At 38.8% G+C, this 19,375-nt stretch overlaps 1 long non-coding RNA gene across 1 annotated transcript in view; it reads left to right on the top strand.

Moving 5' to 3' along the window:
* LOC130598666 (uncharacterized) overlaps positions 1–1,946 on the top strand; it is a 30,393-nt gene extending 28,447 nt beyond the window's left edge. Inside the window, exon 5 of the long non-coding RNA XR_008972053.1 lies at positions 1,646–1,946. This is a non-coding gene — a long non-coding RNA (uncharacterized LOC130598666). The remainder of the gene's footprint in view (positions 1–1,645) is intronic.
* The last annotated feature ends 17,429 nt before the right edge of the window (positions 1,947–19,375 follow it).

Genomic DNA, 19,375 nt, shown 5'->3' with positions numbered 1-19,375 from the left:
TTTCAGGGTAGAGGGGAGGGAAGTTAATAGGAACCATATTAGTACAGCTGCTAGATGTGTAACATTTTATTTGCTCTGTGATCTTTGCTTGCTGTATACGAGACAGAAGTTGAAACTTTAGTCCTGAAATCAGATTTAGCAGCTGGGCTGCCACAGAGTTCAGTTTGGATTGGAAGCTGGAAGCAGCTGTTTTTATGAAGGTGAAAGCCTGCATCAATCTGTCACTGATCCTGTTGATATCACAGCCTCTGTAGAGCTCTTACCTCCTCTTATTCTCAAAGGTACAACTTTATCTTCCTGAGGATCTTCACTTTGAAGAGTGCAAAGGTTGTTGTAATTCCCAGGTCAGGGGAGACTTGTTTTCCCAGCTCCTGGTAAGCTTAAAGAGAGCCAGAGCTAGGATCCAGTAGCTTGTTTGAGAAATGCAGAAATGTGAAGAAAGCAGCAGCATCTGCTGAATTCCTGATAATCCTCTTGGTTTATATATTATTATTTTTAATTATTATTACAATAATATAATATATTTTATATATTATTATTTTATATATTAGTATTTTTTTAATGACAATGAGGGCTATATTCAAAGTCTTTGTGTTTGATACATGAGTACCTAAAGTTATGTGCAACTTACTTACTTTGAGCCTAGAAAACCTCGGAAAAGATGAAGAGATCTTCCAGACCCAAGTTGACATCCTGTGCTGCCATCAGCACTTTACTGCATTCTTCTGTGCCAGTTATTTTACTAGGTTACATCTCTGTGCCTTAAAAATTTGCCTTTTCCACCGCTACTGTGAGGGGAAGCAAGCTGAAGATAAAGTAGCCTCGTTGACTGTGAGAGGTCCAGTGGGTCTGGTGCTAACCTCTGAATTTTATCAGAGACAATGTGGTAACACAGTCTTAAGTCTAAACCTCACAAAGTTTGGAGCATCTAAAGAAAGGCTGTGTTACAGTAGTTTAAGGGGTACTTCTGGTAGTCATTTAATTGCATTTTGCACTAGCAACAAATCTTTCCATGCATAGTAAAGATAACAAAGACTGAAAATACTTTTTTTGAGTGGATATGTTTATTAATATTCCTAATTTATCAATTACTTGAAGTGAGTATACAAGAAAAGCCCCAGACAGATGAGATCTATCCCTGTCTGCTCTGTGTTAACACATCTCTCTATCTGTTAGCAAGCTCAGAATTATTCTCATACAAAATCATATTTTGATTCTCCTGGTAGTATTTTCATAGTGATGTGGTAGTTCTGACAGTTTCAAAAATCAATTTACACTTGATAGCAATAAATTTCTGATAGACATCGGGAAGTTTTCAAAGCAATTCTACCCTTTGCCATTCCATAATCACACAGACATAATTATGTTGCAGGGTGATGCTGTACAAAGATAACTAAGACAGTGTTGATATACGAAACAGAACCATATTTGTAGAGTGGTCCTTTGCCAGAATAAATATGTTGTTTTCCTCATCAGAGTTGCTAAGCCCATCTAAGTATCCAGCAGTATGACTCTACAGCTCCCAGCAATCAGCTATTTAATTCAGAGGTAGCAATTATTCATGGAAATTCCGTGTGTAAGATATAGTTATCCTGGGAACATCCTCCTCGTGGTACAGTTATGTTAATCATCTCAATTCCTTCAGAACCTTCAGCAATGGAGAACATATGAGGGTGGCCCTTAAGAATAAATATGGAGAATGGAAAATCTTCTCAGATGTAAAAGGTTAAGTTGGGAGTGTTCAAGGAAGCCTGACTCAAAACAAAGCTGTGGTGTATGAAAGTGAATGTTTTCCACTAATGTAACTTTTCAAAGTTTTGATTTTCATTTTCAGTGCTACCAACCATGGAAGCTTCCGTTTCAGGCAAGAGCAAATTGGAAACTCTGACGCTCAGCCAAACAGCAACTCAGTAGGGAAAGCTTTGACTCTAGACCCTATTGAGCTGGTATCTCTAAAGCTTAAAATCATATTTTGAAACTGCTAATAAACCATCACACATAGTATCAAAACGGCATTTTTTTCTTCTATGTAATGCTATGCTTTTGCTTGTATTAGTTAGAGCGGTCCTCATTTCTGATCTTTGCTGTAGCTTCTTCCTTCACCTCTTTCATTACTCAGCAGCAAGCTTGTATGTTATGTGCAGAAGAAATATTAGTCCTGTGTGAACAGCCTACATGTGGTTTGCGTACCACTGAACTTCACTTAATTGTATTGAAGGTGAGTGGAAAGCTGCCTACAGTTATACCAACTATAGTATGAGATGAACATCGCCTCTCAAGAAACATGGTATGGCATTTTGTGGCTAAGAATTACAGTGTACCCTGTTATGAAATGGATTCTCAGATCATAGCCTTTACTTCCGTAGCAGCTGCTGACAAATTGTGATCACCTAAGTCATTTGGAAACTCATGGACTTTGGAAACTGAAGTTATCTTCTGCTATATTTTTCTGTGTATATGTATATATGCATATACACACACACACAGTGGCATAGGTACATCTGATAATTCAGCAGAAGTCAGTAAAAGATAAACCAGACATATTTCTTGAAGTGTCACATAAAACACAAACAACAAAGTTCCTATTATAGAATGGCTGTAACATGAATGGACACTCTCATTCAGAAGTGGAGTAGACCTCTTAAAAAATCTTCCTGAAATTCACCCTCCTGCCTTCTCATTGGCAATGTGTTTTTTTTAGTTCATACAACCCCTAAAATCGAATGATCAGCTTGTATCTGGTTGCACAGGTACCTAGAAAAAGGAATCTTAAATTACAGCTGAAAGTAGATTCATTTCTAGCATTTGACAAGGTTCAAGAAGTCCAGTGGCAATGCAATGTCGAATATAGTCCAACCCATTCTCTTATAGTTGCATTTGACATTGCAGGATTTTATTTTTAAGAACCTTAGTAACAATGCTTTCAGGATAGGTTTTCATCTTCATCATCTATTTGACACTGTCAGCAGTGAATGCAAAGTAATCAATAGTCCTGACCTAGGATTTATTTTGCAGCCCAAGATTGGCTTTAACATTTGTCAGGTCATATTTTTCCCAACTTTTTTTCCCCGCAATATAATGAGTAAAATTCTAGGATAGAAGAGGTGAGATGAAAACTGAGATTCTCAAGTCCATCTTCTTCCATTTCATTCCCAAATATAGTGAAAGGTGGCAATAGCACACCTAGCTAATCTTTCCCACAGGACCTTCCCCCCCCCGATGAGGAACAAAGCTTGAGACCAACCCAATACTTCCAGCTTGTTCTCTTAGCAACAGGAGAAGCAGTTACCATGCCATAGTTCACAGACACTACTGGAGAGCAGGCATGTAGATCTTGCTATCATCCTCCAAATCCCCTATTTTTAGAGTGGGTGATTGGAATAGAAAACCGTACGCTTAAATGCCTGCTTTTGATTGAGGAGGACTCAGCTGACACTTACAAGTAACCTGAGACTGTATGGAAAAGCAGGCAAACGTAGGAAGACACAGCTTGCAAGAAGAGGAAAAGTGTCTGTTTCCCTCTGAGCTGCTCCTGAGCTGCAGAAGTACCAGCAAGCACATTCACTGAGGATTATTTTTTTGTCCCTAAACTCTGTAGATGAAAAAGTTTATTACTGGAGTGATCTGGGTCTTTTTTTTTTTTTTTTTAAGTAGGTGTTTGGTTTTTTTTTTTTAAAGCAGGTAAATGATGAGATTTTGAGTAACTTTAAAACACTCATTTTCCATTTCTACTAAGACTTCAGAAAGAAATCCTTTTGTACCATTTTCTACACCTTTTTCATCACCCTTTAAGTTCCCACTTATGTGAGTAACAGACCTTTTGCAGATGACAGTACTGAAGGATAGAGAGATTAAAAGAGATGCTTATGTTTTGAGAATAAAGACTGGGAGTTTAAAAGAGATACGATATGTATATTCATATGTTGTATTTACGTTTGACACTGAACTGTAATACGTTTTAAACAATTGCACAGCATTTGTTTGGTATGGTATGGCATTTGTATGGTAACTATTTTATGCCTGTAAGAATAAACATGTGATTGAAACAAAGATGAAGACTCCCAATTCAAAATATTTCCAATTTAAACTGCAGAATTAAATACAGACATAAAGGGCTTTTTATTATTATAATCTCCTTGCTTGGTAGAATGATAAAACCTTTGAATACAAAATAGCAAAGTTTGTAATATCACTTTTTTTCTGCTAAACCTCTTCATAAGATTGTGTATCTCTAACAGGAAAATATCTGAGAGGCAAGTATTTCCAAGATGAGGTTAAATGAATGAAAGTCGTGTGGATTTCCTGAAAATCGTGAGCTTCACAAACACTGTTACATATTTTACTAATGCCTTCAGTCAGCAGAAGTGCAAGTCCTTATCTTTGTGTATAAATTTGCTGTGATTAATATTAAATATTGTACGATGTTTAAAGGATCATGGCCTCAACTAATAAATATGGGAACATTGTAAACTTCTGGTTTCCATTTAAAGGAATTAGACATGTAACAGCAATTGCTCTGTCTCTTAGAATGGCCCCCTAAAGTCCCATCTGAGTTGCTCTCTGGGCAGATGTCTTCGCTCAGTGTCTAAAATGACACTAGATACTGTTGTTTAAACACAGAATTATTCTCACTGTTCATTGCTTGACTGCTCCTTGTGTCTTACAGGGGCAGAGAAATCTCAGATGTAATTAGGCAGCTCTGGGGATTTGCCCGAGAGTGCAAATCTAAGTTGTGGCTTTTTCCCAGCTGTTCCTGAAGCTGAAGCTTGCAAAAGGCCTGGTGGAAAGCAGCAGTTTAGAAATCTTGTTTTAAAAGGAACCTATGCCAGAGGATGCTTCCACAGTTTGCTATCAATCAGTGCTTATGCTGGTCCATCCTCTTTGTGCAAAGGATTTTGTGCCACAGCCTTTGATCTAGAACATATTGCAAGAGACTTGCTTGTCCCCCCCTTTCTGCAGATAAATTGCTCCAGGGAAGAGCACTGTTAAACAAAGCAAAAAAACCCAACCAAACAAAAAGAACAAAACCCAAGCCAAACAAAAACAAAGGAACAAAGAACAACCAACCCACCAACCAAAAACAACAAAAAAAAGCCCACAAAAAACAAAACCAAAACCCAAACAAACAAACTAAAAGTATCTGTCTCATAATTGTGGAAAAGTATTTTAAAAAAAAACTTGAGGGAGATTTTCTGGTGTATGAACACTGTGCTCTCCCAAATGTCTTAATTTCTGAGTTAACCACCGAGTGCACATTCATTTTTTTCCTGTATTCTATGAGTTAATACAGCAGAATAACTGTGATTTTGACCCTCCACATAAGCTTGAGGACGTATATGAGAAGAGAGTCTGTCTCATATCACAATAAAGATAAGTAAATCAAGAATTCAAAATTGGGTGCAGAAGTGAAAAATGTATCTGCAGCTCAGCTGTATTCATTCTGTTTTGAACAGGGATTCCAGAGCTTAGACATTTTTCAGGAAAGAAATGCTGGTATAGCAAAAAAAAAGTATAATACATTAAATTAACTTATTTTAGCATTTATTTTGTATTGAAACAATCATTACAAAGCTGTACAAGGCTGATGTTAGATAGCTGCCAATTTTACTAAATCTGAGCCAAGTTATAATTTCTTATTAATAATGCCAAAATATTGAACCAGGACTTTAATAACGCCTCATGCAAGAATTTGATCAATAGCTTTTCCGTACTGTAAATATTTCAAAGGTATTTAGCTACCTAAAGGCATCTTTAAAACAGACCTCTTTCATTTCTGGCATTCTACCAAAAACTCAGTCAGAGATACGCCTTTTGCAGCCTGTCAGGGTCATCACCAAATTCTGTTTATTTTACAATAAAGAACAGTTAGACAAGATTTGTATTATTCTTTAGGTGTAGAATGACAATTTAGGGGAGACTTTCTTTAGAAGTTTTTCAGGGAAGGACACGGTTTGTAGTTAACATTGTCAGGAGTATCGTTCTAACACACTTTAAAAATGGATATATTAATTGCAACTTCATTTTACAAGTATTAACTTCAGAAGGTTATTCCCAGGTGCATGAGGAGGAGAACTGGAAGAAGATAAAACCCATGGGTTGAGATGAGAACAGCTTAATAACTGAAATGAAGTAAAAGATAATAATAATAGAAATAAAAGAATAATAATAATAGGAAAAAGAGAGAAGGAGGAATAAAACCCAGGAAAGACAAGTGATGCACTATACAATTGCTCAACCCTTGCTGACTGATGCCCAGCCCATCTCTTGGCAATGATCAGCCCCTCCTGGCCAACTGACCCCCACATTCTATACCAAGCATGGTATGGAATACCCCTTTGGCTAGTTTGGATCAGGTGTCCTGTCCCTGCTCCCTCCCAGCTCCTTGTGCCCTCCCAGCTCCATTTGCTGGCAGAGCATGAGAGTCTGAAAAGTCCTTGATCATGGTGTTACTGAGCAACAACTAAAAACATCAGTGTGTTATCAGCATTGTTCTCAGACTAAAGCCAAAACACAGCCCTGCATCAGCCTCTAGAAATAAAAGAATAATTATCCTAGCCAAAACCAGGACAGTAGAGTATATGAATATTAATTTAATGTCACTGTTGTGAAACCTTGCCTCAACAACATCAATATTCAAATGTTTCTAGGTAGCCCCCTTTCAAATTTCAACTAGAATTTGGATTCACAAAATATACCTCTTTCATTCTGGCATTCTACCAAAAACTTTTGTGATATTGGCACTAGTGGACTACTTTTATTAGCTATTCAGCAGGATTGATCGGTTTACTTTAAAATACACCAAATTTGCTACAATAAAGATTTCCACCAGCTCTTTGTTCTTTGCACCTCAAAAGGAGGATCTATTTTGGATCTTTATGCTTAAATCTCTCACTGGACAAATACATGTGCTTATTTTAGGATATCATTAAAATTCTCACCCTCCACAGTCAACATACTCCAACGCTTTTTTTTTGTTCTCTCCAATTTTTTTTTTCCTTTCTTCTTCTGCAATTTTTATTTCTCTGCTGTCATCCTGCTTCTTTTTAGACAATTTTTGTTTTCCAGAGGCTGATGTTACTTACATTCAGTATATTCACTTGCTTTTCCTCATGTAATGTTGCTGCCACAGTGAATAACCTTAAAGGACAGGCCTCTGAGATTCCTGTCCTTTTCTCAGCTTAATTTTAAGCTATCCTGGGAAAAGAATGGTGTCTGTTGTTTTACTTTTTGTTTTCTCCTGAATGCAGATGACCCATAGTAAGAGAAAGCAATGAGCCATGCTCTGAGTGCTCTAGAAGTCAATGTAGAAAAATGAACAAACTGATTCTCTGTCCTTCACTATGATTTGTACTGTCCCACTCTTTATTGAATTAAATGTGCTAATAAAGGACTTATGTAGCAGCTAAGAAGGAGTTGGCTGTCATTTATCAATTAATTACCCATGAAAACTGATGTTACATGGTAGTAGTAATCGTACCCATGGTGTTAGGCATATGCTACATAAAAATGCAGTCACCTTGAAATAATATGAGCAAATCAGATTGCAACCTAAAGAATAATGTGGTCCTGAGTACTGCAGGACTGAAATTTGTCTCTGAATTGTCTCTTGATGTATCATGGAATATTTTATATTTTTAGGTCAAATTTTGTGTGACTGTTGCATTCAGAGTATAGAAATTGATACATCTGAGAGAAGTAGAGATGAGACTGTAGTTGAACTACCTGTTGCTGTCATCACAGGTGGTATAGGGGGCAGCAACTTTCTCACTTTGGTGTGTTTATTATATGTAAATGAGGGATAAGGACTGCCTTAGGTCAGGTTGCTCAAGGGCTGTGGGTCTTGCACAAAGGTAGAACAAAACTGTGAAACATTGGCATCACCCCTTCTTCCACCCAGCTGAGGCAGCATTAAGGGCCACCCAGCCTGCACCTGGTAGCCTAATCACCCCTATCAGTAGCCCATCAGGATGTTATACTTCACTCGTTAATTCCTTCACTACATATCTCATGGTCGCAGGCCTCATTCCTACAGTGAGCAAATTGGTTGAGCTACTTTAATTCTGAAATCAGGGATTTGTCTCTTACCAGACCCTACATGCATGAAGTAAGTTTAACATTTCTTTGAAGAGGGCAGGGGGCATGAGGATTTGTGGCAGACAGGCTGTGGAAAACCAAGTTGTAAGGGAAGTTAAAGACACATTGGTAGAACTTGTACTGACTTCAACAGCTAATGTCTACAGCAGGAGAATAAAAGCCCTGATATGATACTGTTCTCCTTGCTATTTGCTTTTTAAATCAGACTAATACAAAGAGAGAAAAGGTTCTATGCAGTATGTTACAAATTATATTATGGGCTTCAAGTCATTTGTGTTGCATTAGAGACTGCTGCTGAAGGACCTTAGAGAGAAGATGGTACAAACCACAAGTATGTTTCAGGCTGGTAACATTTACCGGGGTTTGCTCCTGACTCTGTGTCCTGGGTTCAGCAGTAGCAGTCATGTTTCTCCTTTGTGGTAGCTGGTGCAGTGCTGTGTTTTGACTTCCAGCCTGGGAACAGTGCTGGTGATACCGATGTTTTCAGTTGTTGCTAAGTGATGTTTACCCTGACCAAGGACTTTGTGAGGCTCATGCTCTGCCAGGGAGGAGGGGAAGCCAGGAGGAAGCAGAGATGGGGCACCTGACCCGGGCTAGCCAGGGAGGTATTCCATACCACAGCACGTCATGGCCGGGGTGGGGAGTAACTGGGAGTTACCCGGAAGGACACGGGCTTCCGGGTGGAACTCGTTCTCTTGGCCAGTGGTATCGTATTCTCTTCCCTTGTTATTTTCTCTTATCATTGTTGTAGTTGATAGTAGCGGTGGTGATTTGTTGCTGGGCTGTTCTTGTCTCAACCCGTAGGAGTTGCGCTCTTTCGATCCTCCTCCCCGTTCCTCCAGGAGCGGGGAAGGGGAGAGCCCCGGTGGGGGGGGGGACATGGACCTCGATTGTTGTCAGCTCGGCACCACTCACTGGGAGTGAGTGAACAAGTTACCTGACTGGGTTTAAACCACGACACTCTGGAATGAATGATAAAACCTGGAAAAAAAAGAGCAGCTATGGTATATAAGTACAGCAATATCGCCTTAGAGGTTGTATAAAATATGTTGATATGTCTGCTCTTGTCTTTTACAGTCCTGATTGCTGAAAGTATTCTTGACCCCCCACTATGCTAATGTTACATAACCTTCTTGCAGTGCAGTTAGACACCAGACTGTTGCCTCTTTTTAGCAAAGTCATTGACTCAGTGAATCTTTCTTTTTATGAGGACTGGAGCAGATATTGAGTCTGTTCAGACTTTGTTGCTGGAGTGTCCAACAGTGAATGCAAATAATAGCACATCATTGTTCGTGTTTAGGTTGCCAACATCTATTGTCTTCTCATACAGGGAAAGATTAGGCATTTCCCAGAAAGCTTGCAGTCAACACTTCTAGGTGAAGTATACGAGTGAATAGCAAATATGAACACAAAGAGGTTGAAGCAGTAACAGCAGTATAATAACCTAAATCCTGTTTAAATCAAAAGCAATATACTTGTTAACTGAAACTGTCTTTTGACTCTAGAAAGACGATGCAAGAAAAAAACTGATGACACTTCAATTTTTATATATCAAGTTACCTAATTTTTCAATAGGCTTTGAGCAGAAAGTACAGTATCTTGGGAAGACAGTTGACTTTTGGTTTAGTTAGATTTCTGTGTGTGGTATCTGACATGCGTAGGTAAAATGTTTTTGTTATCCCCCACCTCACATGCCCCCAGTAAAAAAACCCACTTTAATATGAAAGTAATAGTATAAGCCACAATATATTTGTAGTTTGGAATTTTCCTCTCTCCAACTTTAACCTATGGCTTAATAAATGAAAAATAATATGCACAAAATGGTAAAAATTATGCCCAGGCATTAATTTCAGAGTCAGAGCTATTTGGATGCAGCTATAAATGTGTGAGTTGTGCCAATAACTAAACAATAAGTTTATTCTAGCTTTGTTGTTGGAGCATTTTACACTTCAAGAATATTATATGCTTCTGATCATACGTTGTGCACTGTGTACTCTTTGTAATTATGGCAGTCATCTGACTCGTTGCTAAGGTTGAAAAAGGTAACTGCCACTAGGAATCTGAAAAAGTGAATTAATTAATACATTTCATTATGTAAGAGAGCACTGTCAAAGTTCCCATTTTATGTTGAGTTCAGAAACATTCCAAAATGCTGCCTTTTGGAAAGAAAGAAGTATTCTTATTATTTCAGCTGTATTGACAAGGATTCAGTTTAGATTTTATTCCAAAGTCATATATGAGTCTCATGTTGAAATCTGGGCTGTAAATGGTGCTACCTTTGTGCAGCAGAACAGAGGTTAGCAGCCTCTGGAAGCAAATAAGCATAAGGTCAGGGTATAGGTAAAGATTATGTTGTATAGAATGTGAAATAAAACACTGTCACCCTTGAATAAGCTGTAGCAGATATGTTCTCAGATAGGACGTATGTTATGCAAAACTTCAAATTTGGGCCACTAACTAAAGGAAACGTTGCTGTATTGAGACTTATTCCCAAATCAAGCATTCTGGTGGTCATTTCATGTCAGAGTCCAGGACTGGGGGCACTGGCAGTGTGTCCTGGGCATCCGGTGTTTCTGTAATTGGCTTATTCTTCCTTGAGCTGCGGGTTCCATTGCTAAATTCTTTCTAGCTGATTCAAAGCAAGGACTTCAACCTCAAGGTGCCAAAAGGGTGACTGCCTTATTTTTCCTGTTGTATCTCCATCTCTGTAAGAAGCTTTCAATTTGACTACAGGAAGTAAACAACTGTTTTTTTTTCTCCGGATATTGCTTTAAGAACACAGGTTTTAAGTCCCTACTGACAGTGAACATGGTTTATCTGTTTTTAAGACAGCCAGACAGAAGCACGAGTTTCTCTAAAGACAAATGGTACGTCAGCAGCCAATTGCAGAAAAGATAAAGGACTCCAAAAGCTGTGAATATTGCAGTCAACTATCTGGGGCTTATTTAATATCCTTTATTCTAACTTCTTTCATCACTTTAGTCTTTTCTACTCAGAATATAAGTAGTTCACTTCAATGCGTTCACAGAAGTATGATACAATAACTTCTGCCCTATTCCAATATAGAATGGATTACCTATATGTCTTACTTGCCCTTCGACTCTTCTTCTGTTTCAATAAAACAAGTTTCCTATCAGTCTTTCCCATTTCCTACTTTGATCATCATCATCTTGTCTCCTTTAAGCTCCTGTGAACAGGAACTGAAGATAAAGTGTGTGTTTATAGGTAGCATTTTAAAACAGCTGCAATTTCAGTGCTGGACCAACCCTCTGATTAGACAAGTAGAAAAGTTGTGGCATATACTCTATAATAAATGTCAGTGCAAAGAAGAGCAAAGATGAAAAAAATATCCTATTAGAGACAAGCAATAGCCAGGAAGTAAAAGAAGAACCTGTGTCAAAAAGCAAAACAAAAAATCAAGAGCAGAACAGAAGTTTAAGGGTGACAAAGAAAAGGATCACAGCCCTTTTGGTGAGTAAATACTTTTAGACAGGTATTGATCTAGTGGGGGAAAAAATAGTGTATGTTTTCCGTTGTGAAATAGTGCTTATTGGCGGTGATGCATGGGGGAACAAGGTTAACAGTAGTGAAGAGAAACAAAGTCTTTTTCCATGGTTGGAAAGCATTTTGAAACATCAAGATCCTTTTTGTCTTTATTTTCTAACGTCCAGTACCCAAGTCTAAGAATCAACAAATGGATCCTCTTAATGTTTCAGAAAAGAAATTGTAATCTCACTGAAGTCAGCAAAAAACTTTTGCCATTGATATAACTCGGGCCAGGGCCTCACTACAGGCTTTACTGTTATGAACTATAATCTGGTGTTTACGGCAGAAAAAACCATGGCAACAAGAAATATGTTGCAAAAGCTCCTGTCTTCTATTGTCTTCACTTTTCCTTCTGTTGAAGATGCTACTGTGGCCCAGTGGTGGGTTTAGAGTACGTGGTATCTGTTATTTTCTACCAACTGGACTAGTTGATCTGGATTCCTTTAATCATATCATAGGATCATTTGCTAATGAAAGAAGTTGAATATGCATTGGTATAAATGGGTGAGTTTTCTTGTTTTCTAAGAGGAAATTATGCACTAAATCTTGTCATTCCCCACCCCCCAACTGTTCAATTATTCCTTGCCTGTTGAGAGAAAAGTGATTAAGGAATGAGTATTAAATTTACCAGTGATGCTACAAGAAGGAGAGCATGGATGTGGAACAGCACTGGCTTTGAGATAAGGTAATAAAACAAAGGGGATGAGCCACAGAGAGAAATGGCAGGAAATGTATGGTACCAGACAGCAAACCTCACTCTGTTCCTATTAACAAAAGCAGGTCCAGAATAATCTCACACATCTCAATTAAAATATGCTAACTTTGTATTGGCTTGAATTGAGTCAAAGCTTATTTGGTCAGATCCTGCATGCTCTGCCACTCCCTCTTGTAAAAGAATGCTTGTTTGTGTACTGCCTTGTAACTACAATGAAACAATTGTGTTAATCTTTCAGTAGTTCAGGAAAAATATCCACAGAGAGCTGTAAGAGGAGGCCACAGTATTTTCCCTAATTCTCCAAAGCCAACCAGGTATCTTCATGATCTCTCAGATGGAGGAGTTGCTGAATTAAATTTCACTCCTTACACTGTCTTTGTTCAGCTGGGTGCTTTCAATATGTCTTGCTGCCTTTAGCACCCGGGACTCACACATTTCAGGGTACTGAGCAGATTCACAGCTGTTGAGACAATGTTTTTCTGGAGCTACCACTGTTTTCTTACTGAGAGTATAACCTATTGCACTTCATCCTGGGGCATGTAGCAGACAGCAGCAGGTTGATCAACCACTACACAGGGTGACACTTTAGATCATTCCTTTTTTCCTGTTTTGGATGATAGCCAAATACTAAATGTTTGACATGAACCTTTCCCCTTGCCTGCTTAGGCATCATCACCATTCATAGAGGAGAAACGCAGCTTTTCTGTAAGCAAGTGGTGCTGGGATGATACCTGGGGTTTGAAGGTAGGTAGATTTACTAGGCTGAATGCAACTTTGTACCAACCGTGGAGTACATTGGTCCATGAGGAAAATGTCCTTTTCATTTTGGTGATTGCTAATGAATACATTCTTAACTTTGCTGGTGTTGCTGACTCTCACACAAAGCATACTGGCTAGTATGCAGACCATTTCAAGAGCAGCCTGTCTGTATCTTTGTAGTGAGCAAAGACCTTGAAAAGCTGTTCTATTCCTGATGCATTTAATCAGAAAAATGTGGAACATACAATTGTCTATGCCACATAAATAAAAAGGACTTAGTTTTTATTGGAAGGAAGAGCTTATCTAAATAATAAGCTGGCAAGCTTTTAGAACTTCACTAATTGCAACTAGTTGGTGGAAGACTCCTTTCAAATTACTGAAAGTTGTAAATCAGTGTTTAAAGAAGCAAACCAAACAAGGCTAGTGTTATTTGAACAATTTCCCAGATCCTAATTCTTTTGCTCCAAAGAAATACATTTTATGTTTCCTTTTCCTGACAATGCAAATCAAATATTAACTGATTACTTTTCAATGTAATCATCATATTCTAGGGAAGGGTTGAGGAGCAGACAGAAAGAAGAGTTGTTTGTTTTTACCAGGGTAACCAAGAGCTTTTCTGTGTGTATGCTTAATGAATGAATTGGCCTACTTTAGCACACAATTGCTTATATTGATAATTATTCAAGAAATGATACTGCCTTGGGAAAATCTATACTAACAAAAAAGAAATCTGGATGGGCTGAATAACCTTTTCAGGCAGATATTTATCTCCAAATGAAGCTATTTTTTGTAAAGTTTCTATTATTTAGAAAAAGTGCTATTGGATGGTTAAAAAAATAATCAGATTGTTAGGGTTTAGAGTCTGGAGTTTAGGGTGGTAGTAAAATAAAGCATCACTGGATGGTATCCTCAGCTGTATAGCTGGGAAGATTGTTAGATTTTACATATAATGTCAAAGTGGCAATATGAGCTGAATCTATGCATCTGTACTCAAGTGACAACCGTTACTATTACCAGTATGAACAGATAGCAGGTTCTAATTAAAGTTACAAGCCAGAGGGAATAGGCATTAAGAAAGAAAAGAATAATTCCATGAATAAATTGCACTTGATTTACTAGTTCACAAAAACGGTCTAGAAAATAGTATCCAAAATTACTTTAAATACAGCATCTATCAAACCACTGAACAATAATCAAGTTGACCTAATTGGAACACTTATAGCTATAAGCAGCCTGTAGCATTCTCTTATCTTGACGTGGGGAGACCAAGTAGTCCCCTAAGTGCCAGTTAATCTACAACAAACTTTTGCTAAGACCTAGAAGAAACTCCATGCACTAGCTACCTGCTTACTTTAGATGTCAGACTATCTAGAATGTAGTTTCTTGTACTCTGCATGAAAAGTAACTTCTGTGTGTATGACGTGAGTTGGATGACGACAGATCCTCAGCAAATTACACAGCCCTTTGTAGGAGCAGTTTTGCCCATAAAGATAGGTTAGCCTTCTTTATGTGTAGGTGTCACTTTTATTTACACTTTTGCTTACTTGCTCTTAGTATTCATTCAGGCCAACAGTTCTTTAAGCATGTGACAAACACTGATACATAGCTTTTTAAGAGTGGACAGAAGCCAGGTTCCTTAAGGGGTGCTGAGGAATATGATACTGTACGTATAACCAGCACCCCTGGACAGCTAACATTGCCTTGCTGGTATTGATCAGAGAAGGGTGAATTTAGCTTTAGAAATAGCTTTAGAAAAGTGGGCTAGATAATTGATGGGAAGCCACTGCTAAGGGAAATCCCTAACTTTTTTTGCTAGGTGTATTGACAGTTTCCTTCATTTTTCAGTGGTTTTGTAAGTGGTATAATTTTGGTTCATGAAATAAGTTGTTTTGGTTAAATTCAGATTTGAAAGTGTGCTTTGAAGATTTTGGGATGTGCTTATAATGATAAATTTGTAGAATGCTTTCTCTGAGCATATTATGATCTGATAATGCTAGGCCATAAACATGAATTAACAAGGCTGAAAAGTTACTAAACTGAAGTATTTTGTAAAATTATCCAGATGGGTGGACACTAGTGAGACTTTTCTGTCTTGTCTTGAGAGGGCAGCAGCTAGTGGTGCTGCAAAGGAGAGAAATGAGCAAGGGCAAAATCAATTCTATAGCTCATTTGATTCATATTATCCTTTTATTTTCTTCTCCATCTGTCTGTATTCCCCTTCTCCCCCCAGCTTTTGAAAGAAAGTCCAGGCTCATACTCTTCCAGCACCCTCTAATGTGCTTGTTCCCTGTTTCATATAAGCCTGAATGTGTTTGTACTTTGTCACAGAGACAAGCCTGTCACCAGCTGCTTCAGCTACGGTTGATGCTCTGCTAAGGAAGGTTTTTAGCAGTACCTTCACATTGAGCTACTGCTGCCTGACAGAAATAGTGCTGAGTGCCCCAGTCATTATTTGCAGCATGCAAAGTGGGCCAGCCCACTTTTGATTCTCTGAGTTTCTTAGCTAGAAGCTGTGTGTGGGAATGGAGGGCTGTGAGTGCACCTTGGTGTTGTGGTGCCCACCTTTGGCTACAGAGCATCTACAGGCCACCCTGCAGCCCACGTGGTGTGCCGGTACTGTGAACACGGCACTACATGGTCTGCTGGGGTTGCTTACCCTGGGAACACCTTACTGTGGCCTTTCAGTACTTAAAAGGGGCCTATAAGAAAGACGGGAGAGACTGCTTAGCAGGGTCTGTTCCAACAGGATGGGGTAATGGTTTTAAAATAAAAGAGGGGAGATTCAGGCTGAGGAAAAAATTTTTAAAATGAGGGTGGTAAAATTCTGTCACAGCGTTGTTTGTCCCCATAAATTTTCATTACCTCCCCCAGAGAGGTGATGGATGCGCCACCCCTGGAGACATTGAAGGCCAGGCTGGATGTGGTTCTGGGCACCTGATCTAGTGAAGAAGAGTGTGTGTGTGGGGGTGGACTTGATAGCCTTTGAGGGTCCCTTCCAACCAAACCATTCTATGATTCTGTGATTTACAGAGCCCCTCGCACCATGTATGTCGTGTCAAAACCTGTGGAGTTTTTTGATCTGCACAGGCAGGATCTGTGACCCTTTCACAACACAACAGTAAACCTGGCATGGTCAGAGCCTTCAGCTGCCATATGATGAAAACAAAGACCTGGGAGAAATTTTACAGCCTGTTTCCCATAGCAAAGGGATGCATGTGGGCTCACCAAGATTTGGAAAGATTCTCAAATGCAGCTCTTGCTGCAAGGAGACAGCTGAAGTACAGGCAGATCAGCGAGCGCTGCAGAGCTTCAGTGGTGATACTACACCACAAAATTACACAGACACGGCTTATCTCTTCAGACAAATTGCAGTTATTGTCAGTGCAGTAGCTTCAGCAGGGGAGGGAAGGATCCCCTCTGTAACCTAATTTCTGGATTATGGCATGCAGAGGCTGCCCTGGTACACACGATGAGGCAGTGATGCTGCTTCTGGTGCCTGGCTTGCCTTGGCTCACCTCTACTGTGACAATGTGGCTGTACACGCACACTAACCAGAAGTGGGATGGCAAAATGCTTCTACAAGGTAAGAATTAATTCTGCCCCTGAAGTAATGCCCATTTTACCTGTGGATGATGTCCCCTGGGGATTTCAGTGCCTAAATTCCACCTAAGTTTCCCTTTGAACGGTTAAGTGCTTTTTGTGTCTGGCATCTAGCAGCTCCACGTTTAAGCACATAGTGCAGAGGAAACATTGCAAAAAGAGCTGTAACTACTTAGGGCAAGAAAATTGTGCCTCTCTAGCATACTAAAATTAAGTCAATCGTGCAGTGGCTGAGAGTAGAGGGAATGGTTGATGTAATTTATTTGGGTTTAATAAAAAAAAAAAAATCCTTGTAAAAATATCCCTACCAAGAAGCCATTTAAACAAATCAGGATTGAGAAAGTGAGAGGTAATTTTCCATTAGAAACTAAGAGGTAGAGCAGGATTAAATGGTCACTTTTTTTATCATGGCAAAAGGCTAATGATAGTGCCCCAACACTGTACTCAAACTGGTGCTATCTGAAGAAGATGAGCAGGCTACCTGAAAGATGGCACTGTTTGCTGGTAACAGAGAATTATTTCAATTAATCAGAACTGAGGAAGATTGTGAATGACCTGGGTTAACAAAGCGAATAAATGGGAAGTGTTGTGTGTGATGCAGACACAATGCTGATAAATACAAGTCTGGGGACACATTCAGGGGAATAATTTGAAGTATTCCTAGGCTTTGCAGGGTTCTAAATTAGCCATAACTATTTAGGTCATTACTTGCTATGATCAGGTTAGTGGAAAAAAGTGTGTTGTGAAGTTGAAAACAAAAGATGATGTTTTAAAAACAAAAGATAATGTAAGACTATGCGGGGGAAAAAAAAAGGGGGAGAAAGGAACACACAATAGACAATAGAACTCCATCCATAAACCAACGCTAATGATTTGCCCATAACTTTGTTCTTGCCCTGTCTCTTAAAGCATATTGACAAAAAGTAATTCTGTGGACTGGCAGATAAATGATTAGAGAAACAGGAGGCTGAAAACAAGGATTTGTTTAGAAAGGAGTCAAGTAATAGGGGATAGAGGTAAAGTATTTAAAACATTGAGTGGTATAAATACAAGCTATGAAGTTTCTATTTATCCTGCTAATGCAAAAAGGAAGAAAAGTGGTATATTTAAAGAGAATGAAAATGAATTATTTTCATGAAAACCTCGTTAACCTTTAGGACTTACTCTCTTAAGCAATCACGGAGGCAAGAAGTTCAGCAGCATTATGCTATTTTAAATCAATTATGCTATAAGAGGACTGGAACAGTTAGATATTCCAGATAGCTATTCAGTGCTGCTTATTCAGAGATCCTGCTTCTCCATTAGAAAAGCCCGTGCAGATATTAACCTGATGCTTCCTATCTGTCGATCAGACTTTTAATGAGCATAGATATTTTTGTGCTCAGCTTTGCCGTCTTGAAACTTTTAACTGGTTGGCAGTGCAAAGTCTACGTCGTGCCAGGGCTCCTACACCAACACAAGGGAGGTGTACACCCAAGCAAGAAGCACTTAAGAATTACATAACTTTGCTGTAGAATTTTCTTGATAGAACTACCTATTCCTAATGTTATTTCTGCAACTGTGACTTCCCCCTTCTGGGATCCTGGACTGATGACTCCAGCAGCTGGTGCATTATATGGAATGGTCCTTTAAAATCTCCTTGCTGCTGAGTTAAGGCTTGTTTGATTTTTTCAGTAGCATTTATAACCACTCAGGCTGCACCACGGTGTGATCCATTTCACATGCCAGGAACTTTGACGGGGAGTGGCTGAGATTAATGATGACATAATACAGTAAAAGAGGTATTCATGCTCTTAAGCATGAATTAATGAAATACCATTGAGAATTTATCCTGCATGAATAAACGGATTTGGAAGTTGTCATTCTAAAGACCACATGGAGGATTTTACTAAAAAAAAACAAACACTCTATTGAAATATACAGGTCCCTAATGAACCTTCACTCCAGATTTTTGTTGGAGCCAGGTGATTGAGCTGGATCCATTAATTGAATTCCTAATTAACTGTTTATACAAATAAGAAGCACAGATCTCTTGCTTCCAGGGCTATAGTGGAATTAATTTTTCTCCCCATCTCAGTCCAAAGCTGGATTCCAACCTGTAATGCATTTGTGAAGCAGAGAACAAGCACACCAGTGCATTCATGAACCTGGGATTCTTCTCTCACATTGCAGCCATACAGCACCTTTACCAAAATGGCAGCAATTATCTTCATAAATGTGGAGAGTGCCTGTCACTGTCTACTTTAAAAAAATCTAAGGTGTACTTTACTGTGACCTCCTTGGCATCAAGTATCTTCGCTACAGGTACGGCTGAGGTGGAACTGAAGAATTACGGCTGTCTCCCAGCATTTTTCATTCTCCATTGTCCCTTAGAATTAGGTGAGTTAAAACCCCAGTGAAGATGTTGCATATATATAATTGTCTATCTGTAGCTTCTTTTTTAAGACATTTTTATTCAGGGAAAAAAACTTTACACTGGCATATATTGTCATATAATCAAGTCTAGAAGACAAGTTTAGTTAGTTTTGAGTCAAAGTGGGGTAACAACAGTACACAGGGACTGCTTAGGGTTTTTTGTTGTTCTGTTAATGTCCAAGTGGTTCAGAAAAAAATTTCCTTAAAAATTAGGACATAAAATATGACACATATTTTATCCATAAC

The sequence above is a fragment of the Pezoporus wallicus genome, unplaced genomic scaffold (genome assembly GCF_028554395.1).
Source record: "Pezoporus wallicus isolate ANWC-B61680 ecotype Strahan unplaced genomic scaffold, APGP_CSIRO_Pwel_v1 contig_4238, whole genome shotgun sequence".
NCBI lineage: Eukaryota > Metazoa > Chordata > Aves > Psittaciformes > Psittacidae > Pezoporus > Pezoporus wallicus.
This window is presented reverse-complemented; position numbering and strand designations above follow the sequence as displayed.